The sequence below is a fragment of the Oenanthe melanoleuca genome, chromosome 2, assembly GCF_029582105.1.
Source record: "Oenanthe melanoleuca isolate GR-GAL-2019-014 chromosome 2, OMel1.0, whole genome shotgun sequence".
Classification (NCBI taxonomy): Eukaryota; Metazoa; Chordata; class Aves; order Passeriformes; family Muscicapidae; genus Oenanthe; species Oenanthe melanoleuca.
The window spans coordinates 48,678,344-48,691,548 of record NC_079335.1 but is presented as its reverse complement, the minus strand read 5'-3'; the positions used below and the strand labels follow the sequence as shown (position 1 = coordinate 48,691,548).

Genomic DNA, 13,205 nt, shown 5'->3' with positions numbered 1-13,205 from the left:
GCAGTCAATAAATGAATTAAGCAAAAGAACACCACACAGTTACAGGAGTTGTGCTTTCTCTTTGTCATTCTCTTGCACACTGGTGTGCTGTGGAGTCTATAATTAGAAAAAACTATGTATAAAAATTCTAGGTGATTTTTTTTTTCAATTTTGCCACAGTAAAATATAATTGAAAACCAGTGCTTGTGTAGTTAGATGTAATAAACCTGCTGCATTGTGTGGGTTTTTTAAAAAGCTCTTCACTTCAACCTGTGTTCCTGTTCAAATCAACTGACTGCAATATTGGCATCCAGTGAGAGCAGAAACAGGCCAGCAGCAAGCTCCTGGGGCTAATGTGCCATATTCATGAGTCCATAAAATTGTCTTGATATGCCCTACTTATTAGCACAAAATACAGAGAAAATATTTGTAGGGTCAACTTGGCAGTGTTGTCCGTTTTGTTTTTTGTTGGTTTGTTTTTAATAATAAAGATTACATAGTTAATAAAGACAAACTTTGTACTATGTAACTCTTCATTTGCTTAGATGTGCATCAGGAATTTAAGCTTGCCATAATTTAAGCCTGGGACATACAAGGTTATTTTGTATACTTCTAAATCAGCTTGACAAGTTAGTTTGAATATGCTTAGGTCTTTTGTACTCCGTGTGACAAGACAGAAAACTACATGGTTTACACTGATTAAAAAAAGAATAATAATAAAATTTTTAAAAAAAGGCAATTTCTCTACCAACAAAAGGAATGCTTATCTGCATAGGACATAATCCCTACTGTGCCTTGACTAACAAAGACAGCTCACTTTGGTGGGAATTCATGCAGGTGTAAACTTTCCTCATTTTACCACCCAGCATGCTGGAAAGATAATGAATTTTCTGTTGACAGTTTTTTTTTCCACATCAAGTGTTATTAGAGCCTTGTTCGGGAGGTTTGAAGTTTTGAGTTTTAAGTACAGTGAATGGATGATGACTGAACATAAAAAATTGTGCACTGTATGTGAAAGCCATTACCAGATGTTTTAACCATGGAAACTTGCAGGGAAATCCTCTGTCATATACACTGTGATTTTTAGCTTTGGCTTCAAAGCAAGAGCAGGATAACTTGGACCACATGAAGAAAATGAGAGAGACATTTTTTCACCAGGAAATGGTAAAGAGAAATAAATGTCCTTTTAAATATTTTGGCAGATGATCTGTTACACAGATTGATTTGTGGTAATAGAAATTTAACCTATATGCAAAGGTACAATTACATTATTAAAGAGTCCCCCTCTTTGCAGATTCCTCATAGTGCTCCACAAGAAGAGTTCTTTACTATGTGGTGCATTTTCAACCAACTGTGTAATTGAAAGTTTCTTCCTGCAACAGCTGGATGCCATTTTTAACATGTTCATATCAAAAACTGCTCAAATGCCTCATGATTGCTATTTAGGCTGGAAGCAGTTTTTCAGCATTTCAAAGCAAAGGGAATTTTGATGATTGCAGGAGTAGTATTTCATGCAATAAAATCATGAGCTGGACATGTTTGAAATTCACATGTAGGTTCTGGAAGATGTACTCTGAAATTGTCTACTTTTCACTGTGTACTAGGAGAAACAATAAACCTTGGGGGTTTCTTTATTTTCTTCTACTGTCCATCATGTTATTTTGGGGAATAGAGAGATGAAAATGTAGAGTGGTTTAAAAGCACAGTAATTCTTGAAGTGCTACTGACATATTTGCTGCTACATATGTTCCCAAAAGGGAATTGATGCAATATAAAGGCTGTGTGAGAAACATGGAGACCAGGGGGATTTGGGAAGGACTGTTATATATTTCTGGAAATGTTACTTGAGGTACACAGGTTTTTAAACCTATATTGTGTTGCAACCACTTCTATGATATGCAAATATTTTAATCATAAATTTCAAAGGATGTATAAGAGTATTTGAGAGAAAAAGATTGTAGTTGATTTGTTTGCAACATTTCACTTGACTGTGCAGGTGCAATGCAAAGACTTTCATCATACTTGTGGTTTGAATCAATATTTCTCTCTATATATATGTGTCAAATTGTAAAGGAAATTGGATTCACAGGTCTCTATACAGTGCTTCTCACTGAAATTATTTTATATATAATAATCATGGCCTAAAATTTCCTTCCTTCCTTCCTTCCTTCCTTCCTTCCTTCCTTCCTTCCTTCCTTCCTTCCTTCCTTCCTTCCTACCAGCCCAGTTTCAACTGTCTTAATGGCATGAGCAATGGAACAAAACACATTAAAATTTTTTATTAAATTTAGTTTTTTAACTATTTCTTTTTAAAATGCATTCTTGAGGTGGTAGTAGATGCAGAAAATTGTGGATTTATGATTTTTTTTATTTGCCTCTCTTTGTAGTTTTCTGCCTGCTTTAGAGCCAAATCTTCATGCACATTGCATGAAAAATCTCACAGTGGGGCAGTCTAGTGAGGAGCTGTGGAAGCTTCTCCTTATTAAGGAATAGATTTGGAAGTATTAAAGCTTTATATAACTGATTCTTTCAGTTACGAAGAAGAGCAAATTAAAACCATTTACCTCCAACTAGAATAGACTGCAGAACTTCCCACTGGTGCTGATGCAGGAACATTTCATAGAGAATATTTTATTCCTCCTGTGGATTGATGTTGAGGGAAAGCCTGTGCTTGGGATTTTTCCTTTATCTCATGTGCAGACTTTTAACTCAGTTTCAAAAGCAATTAATATTTATGAGGTTGGGCTGAGAATAATGGAACTGCAGTGAGACAGTGAAATGTCTGCCATTCACACACTGCTGTATGGTGGTAAAAATACATACTTAAGTTTGAATTAATTAAATTGTATTTAATCCTTTCTCTGTGAGCTTGTAAACAGCAGCTCATATCAACTCTAGTCTACATTGTTGGCAAGTGACATGTGCTGTCAGCATAATTTTAGACACATTTCATTTCTTGCATAGTGCTTGTCTCTAATACAGAACTTTAAACTTTTTCTCTTTGGTGTGCCAGCTGCTAAAATCAGAAGGTTCTTCCAAGATGTAATTTTTTTGTGTGCTTTGTATGCAGAAACAATGGAATGCAAATAGTGATAGTGTAGTGACTTCCTGAAGCAGCAGAATTAAAAATCAGACTTTGCAGAGCTCTTTAATTGGCATTGATTTTAATCCTTCAGGTAAGCTTATTTTCAGTTTAAAGTGAAGAATGGTCAAAAGACTGTGTCTCTATAATTGGTGGCAAATACAATCAGGCTAAAAGTGCTCATCTTCCCAGCCTGGCTTCCTGAGCAGGATGATGGAAGATATGAACAGCTTATTATTGGCAACCTGGTGCTCCAGTTGTCTTGGGGAAAATAAAGTGTTTGCTCTGAGTATGAACAAAACCTTAATGTGTTATTATTACTGTAGATCAGGAGCTGAGCTGTAGACATTGAAGTATTGCATTAATATTTGCTGTGCTTGGATTAGCTGAATTGGCAATGCATTTAAGTAGGGACTTGGGCTTCCTTATTATTTACTTAATTATATTTGTAATTTACTGTGGCTGAGTACTCAGCATGATTTTTAATTGTCTGAGGGAGACTCTTAATTTTACAAATGAGGTTCAATAAATATGTGTGATATTGCAGTCTTGGCTTTATAGGAAGAAGACTGAGTTTTCTGCTCATTGCTAAGCTTTACGGTATTCCCATTATTACTATACTAGTGTGGTTGTAATTAAATTTTTAGAAGTTCGTTTGTGTGTAGTAACTAGGCAGTCCTAATTTCAGTAATTATTATTATTTTGCTATAATTTGGATAGCAAATATATGAGGTTCCTGCTCAGTGCTTAAAAAGTAAAACAATTAGTTGATGCTAATGTCTCAATATGCACTAAATTATCATCTGAAAGAGGTCTCTTCTGAACATCAGAGGTTATCTGCCATTTGTCACCTTAGGTACTCACCCACATTGAAAGGTTGCATGCAGTATATATAAAGCCCCTCTAAGTACACCTTTGTAATGGAACAGATTTGGGCTGTTAATGTAGGTCAGTATCTTGATATTGTGTACAGAAAAATGGATACTCAACCACTTTCATTGTGAATTACATTGTGAATATAAGAAGTAACAAAAAAAATAGTGAAAAAAAAAAAAAAACCTGGGTAAAAATTTCATCCATTTCCTTTACAGTATGTATTGTTAATTAAAAATTATGCATACAAGGAGATCCCTGGGAGTGTAAAAAGCATCATGTAGAAGAGGAATCAAATGGTTTAGTAAGTAATAAAACACTTCAAGACCTGCCTTTCATTTCCTCATTGAAATCTGGTTTAATGATAATGGTCACACTGTGAATTGGTGTTCTGCACAGGAATGGTCCAGATGTGATTAGAGTCTGTTTCTCAGACTCAGGATCATTTACCTAGTAAGGAATTATAGGCACTTATCAAGCTGTGGAGGGTCTTGTTAAACTGAGTGTTCAGTGTCTCCCAGGATGGAGATGCCACAGCCTCCCTAGCACCTGTTCTGGGTTATCCTTTTCTCCTTTTCTTTGCTACACTTTCTTCCAGGTTTCTTTTTAACAAAATCTATCTAAAAGCACACACACAAAAATTACAATCAAGCTTAAAAGTATTTTTGTCCCATTCCCTGTTTCATGCATCGGAGATCAAAAGAAAGAATATAGGAGCATGTCAAACATATTCTCTTGGCCTCCTGATGTCTTGAACTTTGGGTCTTTCTGAGCTGCATGTTTCTAAATATCTCTAGTTACCTAAGTTGAGATAGTTTAATCTTCCCACACTTTCCCTGACTTCTCTTGAAGGCATGATTTATCTCCATGACAACTGTGGCGGGAGTCCCACAGTACAACTACACTTTGCAGAAAGGGCCATTCCTCTTTTCTTTATTTGTTCAACTTTCTTTCTTTTTATGATGTGACTCTTAATCAGCTTGATTTAGTGTTCTAGGGTTGTTATCATAATCTTCCATGATTCAATTTTCTGTTTTTTATAGTGTTACCCTAATCATTTGTCTCTCATGCAGAAGTCATTCTGTATGCTCCATCACCACCTTGCTTTTTTGTGGACCTTTTCTGGTTCTAACCCTCAGATTAAATAAAAAATAGGGAAAGTGGTCAGTGAAGGCTAGCATGCATAGACATGCATAAATAAGAAAGAAAGCAAAAATGGATAATTAAAGAAATCTTAAAACTATGAAGCCAATGTTGATTTAGTTTGGGCTGTTGACATGGACAGTACCACGTGTTTGTACAGAATCTGATGCACCCTAGTCCTTGGCCATCTCTGAAAACTCTGCCATATATACTTAGATATTTGCAGAAAGTTACTTTCAAGCTTTATCTTTTTTAGACTTTAGACAGCGGCTTACAGTGTGCTTAACACTTGTGTGATACAGGGGATACCTTTACATTGCCTGCCTTCACTGTCATCACTAAATACATCTGACAGGTTAAAAGTTCTTTCATCCAAGCAAATTCTGTCAGCTAAGAGAAACCCATCTGAGCCCAGCTTCAGCAAGGTTCTCAACCAAATCTGCAAGCATGGGAGTTTCAATGGGTTCAGAGAAGTCTTTACAACTCCTCCTAAAGATAATGGAGGATTTGTTCCTTTAGAGATTTATGTTTGTAAGCTCCCTAAGGAGATGTTATAAGAAAAAATCAATCCAGTTTACTTGTTACAATTAAATATACTCTGTCAATTTTATACTCTCACAGAAAATTTGAAATGCTTATGATGTAGTCAATATTATAGACAAATTAAAGCCTTCCTGAAAAGAGATCCTGTCAACAGGAAATCTGTGCATTTCTGAAATAATTTAAAACCAGTTTCTGTACCTCTCTGTTGATCCCACTTCCAATCTGAGAGTTTTACCATCTCATTTTCTTACTTTGAGCATATTGTTTTCTCCCACTTCTGACAAAAAAAACCCTGCACAGCCTACCAAGAGAGACCAACTGTTGAGAAAGAACTGGAAATATAGTTTTAGGATTAATAAGAAATACAGTAAAGATAGTTGCATACCTCAATGAGGGCAGGCCCTCAAATCCAGCTCTACACACACAAAGTGCTGTCATTGGAGTACTAGTGGAATGGGTTTCATGTGTTTTTATCCTGACAGTAATGTCAGACTCTGAAGCAGTGTCAGAATTTGGTATATCTTGGAAATGAGACTCACAGTAAATATAAAGAAAGTAACAAAGAGGAGGCTGCAGCCATCATCTGTTTGACTGCTTTACAGGCCAAGAAATTCCCAAGAATAATCACCTCTTGTGTACAGAGGCTATTCCTGTCCTCTTAGTGGTTACTTAAAAGAATTCCAATCCAAAGCTTGATGCTTTACAAAGATGTGCATCCTGCTTCCAAAGGAATTAATTTATGGAACTTTTTTAGCCTGTGGGAAGTGAGACATCAGATTCTGATCAGGTTGATCTCTTCTAGTTTTGTAAGCATGAGTTTGTAATATTTCCAGGTTACTTTTGCTCTGAAAATTTTTACTTGCTTTTTCTGACGACTAACCCCCCAATATTTAACTCTGGTGTGGAAAGGTATTTTTGAATGAGCATCAAGAGATTAAAATAACTTAAGAACACATCAAACAAGTTATTGTAGTGATAAATCTTCAGTATAGTCCAAGGCTAGTATCAAAGCATCCTTAGCTGTGATTTTTTTTTTCTTTTAATGCGCTTTACAGTAAAAGTTTGATTTGAGTTGTTAACTGCATTTACAAGACAAAATATTCACTTATTCTGGCTTGTACTTTCAAATTGTTCACATGAAAAAAGACAGAATAAAATAGGATAGACCTTTAGGTGATGAGAAACAAAATTTAAATAGTGAGATGACTCATAGAGAACAAATATAGAACATGGAGGAAAGCCATTTATTTCTGTTAGCCTCAGTAAGTAGTACTGGAGAAATCAGAGGGAAAAACATGTATATAATTTTCCTGACAAGAGAGAGAAGATGGCTTATAAATAAGTATTTTCAGTTTATATAATTTTAAAAGATCATATATTTTAATGTGTAGTGACTTCCCATTGCAGTTTTGTCCACTACCCATCGAAAGCTCATGGGGGAAGCACCATGTCTGTAGCTGAGTGGTTCAGATTTTCTCACCATTCTCCTCTGCTTTTACAGATACAGGCAGCAGGATTCCATGGTGTTTCTGTGGAGTGATAAAAGGTTGTGGAAGGGAGTGAGTGGGGGAGAGGTGAACTTGCAGATTTACTGAGGCAATCACATGTAACTAGTCTTTGTATCTTTTGGTAAAAGAGCCAACAAACTCTTCATGCATTGTGCAGGGAGAGTAGGAAGGTTGAGATGGCACCACAAATACAGCATGATGCAATCAAAATATTGTCTTATTTTTGCAAGAAGGAAAGTGTGGAACCATGTGAAAACCTTGCCATGGAGCATTGCTATAAAGCATCCCAACATTGCTGTGATTTTAATGAATACATAGATCCTTGCCACGTTAATAATTCTATAATTTTTCAGGCTAGTAGTTTTAACTCCTACACTTTGATTGTGTTTCAGAACAGTCAAGCATCAAGTATTGGAACTGACATCTGAATTAAAGAGTGTGCAAAAAATCTCTTCCCTCTTTAACTATTGAAACAACTAAAATGGAAAACTGACTAAAAGAGGTGAGTCCTTTTCTCTGATCATTCTCCTTGATCTCTCTCTGCATTGCTTTTATTCTTTATCTCCAGATCTGCCTCCTGCAAAGGCAGGGAGCCAAATGATTGCAAACTCAACAGCTTTAATGGAAATGAAGGTAGGTAGCTAGAAAATTAAACACATGATAAACCCATTTTTGTACTTAACTATTTATGCTGCCTGAGGACTCTGTTAATACTGGGTGCCTTCGAATGTTGTGGTGGATGATTTTCACAAATCCGAAATGAATGTAAAAATGTATATTTATATTATAAACTTAATATAAGTTTAAATGTTGCATGGATCCCCACAGAGCTAGATACACCAGAGCTGTGGAAAGAGCATAGGGCAAGTAAAAGGAAGGATTGATTTGGCCCAGAGGAATATAACAAAGGGGAGAGGTCAGAGGGAAAAATGAAATATGGAAGACAAGCATGGCAAGGGGTTGCAGCATCTTGGAAGCAGCACTGAAATGGTCTGGTAAGGAAAGAACTCCTTTTCCACAGATATTTTTGCTTGCTTTTTTTTCTGTTTGTTTTGGGGATTTTTGTTTTTTACACTGAGTGAGACCTGATAGGATATACTGGAGATAAGCTGACTTTTACCCTCTGGAACAGAAATGGGATAGCAGTGAAATATCTACATATAGTGAACTATTGGTATTTCCCAATGCTAATCACACTGAGACAGATTAAAATCAGTTCCATATCCTGTTTGTTTATTACCACATGGCACACTTAAACACACATGCACATCTTTTTTAAATGGTGGTCATTCTGCCTTTGGTTTGATATGATTTTAAAAGTAACTCTTAGAACTATATTTGACTCATTACAGTTCAGTTGCATGCAATTTAATTGTAATGTTAAACTACTATGTTAATCATATAATTGGTTGTCATATATTGGTTATTTTAGTTTAGTTAGGTATGATACTGTACTTCAATTTGTAAATTTCCCTGACTGAAGCATGAGTTTAAGATACTGCATGACACATTTTACATATTAGGGATACTCTTTGTGTCAATCCAGAGTGATCTTTTTTCATTGTTTTCTATTTACACAAAAAATTTTAATGGATACCTCACTTCAAAAGTACAAGTTCTTACAATTAGAATGTTATCTAATCATCCAGCAGCTTTATATTTTAGTAAATGTATTTTAAGAGGAGAAAGAAGCAGAATGTTGAAACATTTCCGTAGCCATAAAGCTGTATCCATGATGACTTATATATGAGATATATAGATATAAATAGATAGAGATATTTATATCATTCTGCATGTTATATATGTATTATACATATGTATTTATACATTGCAAGTATATTTTTCTGAGTACATACACACTACAAAAAGTGGTAAATTTCCTTTGGAGAATAGGACTTGGAACTTGTGTGTATCTTCTGACAAGGTGAAATACATCAGTTCAGCTAACTTTGCCTCAGTCTGGCCCTCTGTAGAACTCTGAAACTTCATTGAAAAGGTGACAGAAAATTTGCAGTGGTGTGATTTTTCCCAAACAAAAGTTGGATTTTTACCTTAGGAATTTGCTTTTGGCAGTATTACATTTGCTTATCATTTACATATATTTATCTGCATTTTCATGCACACGAAAAAGCCCCACCCTATCCCCTCAGTTTACGGAAGCTTGGATAAAAAGAAAACATTATGTCATTGAAGAAGATATTTTGATTAGTGAAATATTCATTAGAAGAACAGGTTGTGATCCACTTATTTTCCTCAGGAATATATGGACAATATCACTTGAGAGTGACTCGATGGCCCTTGTGGGTCCCTTCCAATTCAGACTATTCTGTGATTCTGTGACTATAATGTTACTCTTTTGCAGTGAATTTTGTTCAAGGGAAATGCAGCCAGAACTTGAAAATGCCATTAAATCAAGATGTGTTTATCATCAGAGAAGATGACTAGGCTTTGAAAAAGTCAGATAAAGATAATCCATATAAAATGTGTTAGGGATGTGGATGAAATTGAACTTTAATGAGACCAAACAAAAGGGATATAATTGATCTGCTACAGTGAGAATGTATGGAAGTAATTTAAACCTTAAGGTCCTCCTGTCTTAGTGGGAGACAGGATAGGAGATGTTTTGTATGATCTAATTATGCTGAAGTCTCAGGCTCTGCAAAATATTATTCCTGAGGGGAAGAGGACACAAGACAAAGAGAACAAATTACCAGTTAAAAGTTATGATGATATTTGGTACAGTACAAGGGGAAGCATAAGGCATTTTACTAATAATCCTGGTGTGAAAGTAACAGCTGTAATGAGAAAAATTAGAAAATTGCCTCAGGTAAAGTACACCGAGAGGCAGAAAAGCTTGGATGAGGCAAAGGTTCTGCAATCAAATATAAATAAAAAAACCAAATTTCTAGTGCAAATTGAAAAAAATTTATTATGACTTGCTTGAGGTATTTTAAAGAAAAATTTAGGCAGGGCTTCTTATTACAGCTTAATAGCAATTCCCTGAGCAGTTATAGAAAGCCTATGAATCAGAGAAAAGAAACTAAACTGACTGTGAGATAGACAAGTGATTTGTCTGTCTATTAGATAAAACAAGACATTTCAATCAAAATTCAAATTTTATATATTCCTACTTCTTTCTCTACTTATGGGAAAACTAAACATCAAAAATAAAGATAGAGACAACTCTTTTAAGCATTTTTGCATCCAGAACAAGTTGGAAGTCCAGGAAAGATCCATAATGTTTTGGGATGAGCTGGATACTGAAATCTCCTGGGCAATTATTAGATTTCAGTACCTTAATGTGAATAGTAATTTTGACAAACTATCTGTGTAGGCATAATGGAAAATGCAGTTACAGAACCATAGAATCCCAGAATGGCTTTGGTTTGGTTGAACAGGACCTTAAAGATCCTTAAGTTCTAGCACCTATTATAAATGTGAAGAAAAGATCAAAAATGACAGATAGTGGAATGCTGGGGTATAGAGTCAAATATTGAATCAAAAGCTTCATTACTATTACAAGGAAACAATCATTAACAACTAAAACTATACAGGCTTATCTTTGAGTAATAAAAAGTTGTCATGAATTTGCTTATATGAGTTAAATATGTAAGTTGGAGGAAAAAAGAATAAATGAAGAGAAAGGTCAATATTTGATAGCTAAGGACAAAGCCTTTTTTTCTGTGTCAGTCTGAAAAAAATGTCCCTTCATCGCAGCTAGCAGAAATAGAAGCTATTATCAGCTTCTATCAATTCTATCAGCTATTATCAATTTTCTATCAAAATTTATTTCAGACGTGGATCTTTGTCTCCTGATTTTTACAGTTGGTATAATCTAGATATTTATTGGCTGAATTACATACTAAGGTATGGTCCTTCTTCCTATGACATCCAGACTAACCTTTCTTTTTGGTGGAAGACAGGATATGGGAGGAAATTGACCCAACTTGCCTGAAGACTCTATTTCCTTAGTTTGCCTTAACTTCTGTTAAATAGAGAAAATTTTTAACATTCAGATCAGTTATTTTTTTACAGTCTTTAAAGCATCACTACATTACACTGGCAGGATTTAAACAGAATAATAAAAAATCTGTCCTTATTTATGCTCTAATACAAACAATGTCAAGATACTAAACAGAATTTTTCTTTATTTCTAAATAATTATTTTTTATTTAAAATGTTAATATATCTATTTCATAGTATTTAAATAACAAAGTGAACAGTTTGATAAACTGAGATGAACAGTCTCACAAAAAGAGAGATGAAGCAACTTCAAAACATCATTGCCTGATTCCCAGCCCCCATTCCACTGCCTTGATAAAAATGTCATTGTAGAAGATAGGTGAGGAAGCAAGGCCAAATTCTTAAGCATCTCAGTCCTTTTTATTTATTCTACCTCTTCCTGTTAATCCAATGGAATGATCAGTGATCCTTTTACTTTAAAATACCTGTCCTTGTGACTTTCTTTTCCTTGAGTGAAAGTCACAGCCAAAGTAGAGATGCATGTGGGAGCATGACTGTTGAGTGACATCCCTGAGGCAAGGACACTGTGGGAGATAGGTGCCACTCTTGTAAGGTCTCTTAGAAGAGGCTGTCCCTAGCTCAGGAAATACCAGAATTATTCAACCTTCTTATGCTTTTCTGTACTTTTCTTTAGGCATCAGCTGCCACTGTGGCTTATGCCAGTGGCTCAATGAGCCTTTGAATTCACTCAGAATGGCTATTTTTGGATGTGCAGACTACTGGAAGTGGATGCCTGTAAGAAGCTTTTATGATTGGACAGAAAGTAGTGATACCATTAACTCTGAGAAATGGAATAGTTCTTGTATTGCTGTCATTCTCTTCCAGTAAAAAATTTCAAGCTGAGTACAGTGGGAAATCCAATTTACTCCCATGGTACAAAATCATATTCCTGAAATAATTCACCACTGTTAGAAACAAACCAATGTGTGTGGCACTGGGTTTTAGACTGATGCAGGGGAGAGATGCCTTTCTTTGGTTTGCATTGCACATCATAAGCAGACACAGGCACAATGATAAATATCTCACTATCTCCTGATGGCTTCATGGAATCAGGGACTGCACATTTATGCTCACACCAGAAAGGTTATAGGAAGCACATCTGTCCTTTTATGGTTTTCCTTTGTATTTTTATATGATTATAACAACTACAGCAAAAACGTAATAAGAAAATATGATTCAGATAATCCTCTTACTTCAGGGTTGCAGGGATGGAACTGGCACTGTGCAAAATAAAAAGATAAATTTGTTCTTACTGGTTAGTGAAAATGTGGCCAAGGTGCATTAGTAGCCTCTTCTGACTCATTGGGTAATACAAAATCATGGTCTCCTGAAAGCTTTATTTTATATGAAACTCTGCCATATGGCTATTATTTTAACCTGTTGCCATGATCTGTCTTATTTCTATTGTATAATATCTACTTACCTTTTGTTTTCCTGCCTTTCCATGCCAGCCCTTCCAGCTACAGTCTGCATGCTGCAGACACAGGTTAAGAAAGCTGTCTGGTGATTTGGGGAAGGGACAGTGTTCCCAAGGGATAGTGGTGGGTCACAGTTGGTGAAGAATTCTAGTATTCAGGGCTTGTATGCTTGACAGAGACCACAGTCATTTTGGGATGCAGGGACTGTGTTCTCAACACCAAAGGAAAAGAAACCAACTTTTTAACAAACTATCATTGATCAAGAATTCAGTGTATAAACATGCATATTACTGAAGCTTTCAGAGTTGTCTTTGCTCTTAAAGCATCAATTTATCTGAGTACATTGATGAAGTAGGCTAGAAACTTCATTGTACTGTTGTTATTTTAGAAATGAGGAGAAATATTTTAGTGTTGCAAAATCAGCACAATTAAATAATTTGCACCTCATTTTTATGAGCTGGCTTACGTGACCAACTAAAATTCTGATCTTGCAAATCAAGAAAATTTCAAGAAGTGAAAGAAAATATAAAATTACCAAAAGTTAAGTATGAAAAATAGCTCAGAAATTGGTGAAGTGATAAATTCTGAGGAGGGCAATTTGCTTAAAAATTTTGGGTGAATTTGTACATATATTAT

General features: G+C 35.3%; 1 protein-coding gene across 4 annotated transcripts in view; it reads left to right on the top strand.

The window, feature by feature from the left end:
* The window catches only part of DLGAP1 (DLG associated protein 1), a 390,022-nt gene that overhangs the window by 138,163 nt on the left and 238,654 nt on the right, over positions 1-13,205 (top strand). For all 4 annotated transcript variants that reach the window (XM_056485289.1, XM_056485287.1, XM_056485286.1 and 1 more), the window contains one exon: positions 7,521-7,630. The gene's annotated coding sequence lies outside the window, so the exon portion shown is untranslated. The remainder of the gene's footprint in view (positions 1-7,520; positions 7,631-13,205) is intronic.